The following is a 2162-nucleotide window of genomic DNA, read 5'->3' as shown; positions in this document are numbered from 1 at the left end:
GCTGCCTCTTAGTCAAGTCCATGAGCACCCTGCCATTGCCTTGAATACCAACAGGCCTAGGATTGATCTCATCATCTGCCCCCAACTCACCAAAAGTCTTTTCTTGATGACATTTCGAGTTGGGCTAACAATTGCAAGGTCAGCAGTTCAAAAACACCAGCCACTCTGCAAGGGAAAGTAAAGAGTTAAAGTCTGGGAAGCTCACATGGGCAGTTCTACCGAGTCCTATAGGGTCACTGTCAAAATCAGCTCGAGAGTACTAAGTCTGGATTTTGGTGTTTCTTGATCTTATTTTCATTTAAGCCCTAGCTTAATCCTCACTGTTGTTTAGAAGGTTAAAATAACCTAACTTGCCTTCAGCTCCTATTGGTGTGATAGCTGTGTCATTTAAATTTTTTCAGTAAATTGTCCATGTTCACCTAAGAGTTTCTCATTTCTTCCCCAAGAAACACCTTTTTTATTTTATCTCAGCCTTTATGTGGCCCAGCACCATCTGGTCCTAATTTTCTTCTCCACACTCTGCTCTGGGTCTTTTCATCATCTGCAGATACATCCCGGACATTCTCCAGGACGCTGTACTCTGCCAACTCGAATGGCCGTTTCTCATTTCTCCGTGGAATAAAGACTGAAGGTAGTAGTGGCCGTTCCTTCTGTTAACGCTGCTCATGCTCATTGTGTAACGCCTACAGCAATCCCGTGTCCAAAATTGCCAAGATACTTCCAGGCTCAGATCATTTGTCCCATACTTCCCTAAGTGTTGCTACTTGCCAAACTATAAGTTATGATTTATAGTCATTAAACTAAGGTCCCATATGTCTTTAGTAGTCACTCAGACCCCACTATTTTTGCTCTATGTTAGCTCATGTTTTATATATTTCTCATATTTTGGGAGTCCCTGGGAAACCCAGGTTAATGCTCAACTTGTAGCCAAAAGGCTGGCAGTTCAAACTCACCCAGAGGTGCCTCAAAACTCTGCATACGTGATTTCGCCATGAGTCAGAACTGAACAGCAACTAATAACAACCTCTTGTATGGGTTTATGCCCAACCTACCCCATGGTGCAAGGAGACACCATGAGTCAGGTTACCCTGTGTCTCTCATAGGCCTCGCTCTACTTAAATAAATACTTTTTGGTTTAATTTTCAGCAGAATGTACCATTATCAATATTTCCATGTTTAGATGCAGTTTTATTCTTCTTAGCTATTTATTCTATGTCTAGCTGTATTTGAAAAAGAAAAGACACAAGACATAAAGCAAGCAACTGGTTTCTTTTACTTTAAAATAAATCATTTTATTGGGGGTTTGCACAACTCTTATCACAATCCATACATACATCCATTGTGTCAAGCACATTTATACATTTGTTGCCATCATCATCCTCAAAACATTTTCTTTCTATTTGAGCCCTTGGCATCAGCTCCTCATTTTCCCCCTCCCTCCCCCACTTTCTCTACCTTATGAACCCTTGATAATTTAGAAAAAGATTCTTTTCATGTCTTACACTGTCCGATGTCTCCCTTCACCCACTTTTCTGTTGTCTGTCCTCAGGGAGGGGGTAATCTGTAGATCATTGTGATCGGTACCCCTTACTGTCCCAAGCTACTTGTTTCTAATGGGTAAAATGAAGCAAAGATTTGGAAACCTTCCCCCAAAATGAAAGCAGTGATTATAGTAATAGACAGCCCCTACTTCCTAGCCCATCTCGTACTCAAACAAGGAAGCCACATACATGCAGGTACATAGACACAGGTAGAATCACTCATATAAGCACAAGGAATGTATGCAACAAGTGAAGATTTATTCACTATAACCACCTATAATGAATTTAAAGAGTTCGGTGAATTTATATGTAACAAAATGTCTACATCTCTTTCTTTTGACTTGTCTATACTTTTTAAATTTAAAATAACATTACTGGTGGATTCAAAATTTTCATGGGAAAATGGACTTAAAAGAATAGGATTTTACACAAACTTTTTGAAGCCCCCTCTTATATTTGAAATAATTATATTATTAATAATACAGAAATTTTTAAAATCATTTTATTGGGGGCTCATACAACTCTTACCACAATCCATACATACATCCACTGTGTCAAGCACATTTGTACATTTGTTGGCATCATCATTCTCAAAGCATTTGCTTTCTGCTTGAGCCCTTG

At 39.2% G+C, this 2162-nt stretch overlaps 1 protein-coding gene across 3 annotated transcripts in view; it reads left to right on the top strand.

Moving 5' to 3' along the window:
- Positions 1 to 2162, top strand: part of ARV1 (ARV1 homolog, fatty acid homeostasis modulator) — a 25504-nt gene that overhangs the window by 20558 nt on the left and 2784 nt on the right. The window contains exon 6 of one of the 3 annotated variants that reach the window (XR_006680835.1): positions 548 to 631. The exons of 1 other annotated variant lie outside the window; for it this stretch is intronic. The gene's annotated coding sequence lies outside the window, so the exon portion shown is untranslated. Of the gene's footprint in view, positions 1 to 547; positions 1112 to 2162 lie in introns of those variants that run through there. One more of the 3 variants, XM_045298167.1, reaches the window with a different exon arrangement.

Source organism: Echinops telfairi, unplaced genomic scaffold (genome assembly GCF_000313985.2).
Source record: "Echinops telfairi isolate 266 unplaced genomic scaffold, ASM31398v2 ScPeMD7_7424;HRSCAF=8462, whole genome shotgun sequence".
Taxonomy (NCBI): domain Eukaryota; kingdom Metazoa; phylum Chordata; class Mammalia; order Afrosoricida; family Tenrecidae; genus Echinops; species Echinops telfairi.
The sequence above is the reverse complement of the archived record's forward strand: the minus strand, read 5'-3'. Positions and strand labels throughout refer to the sequence as shown.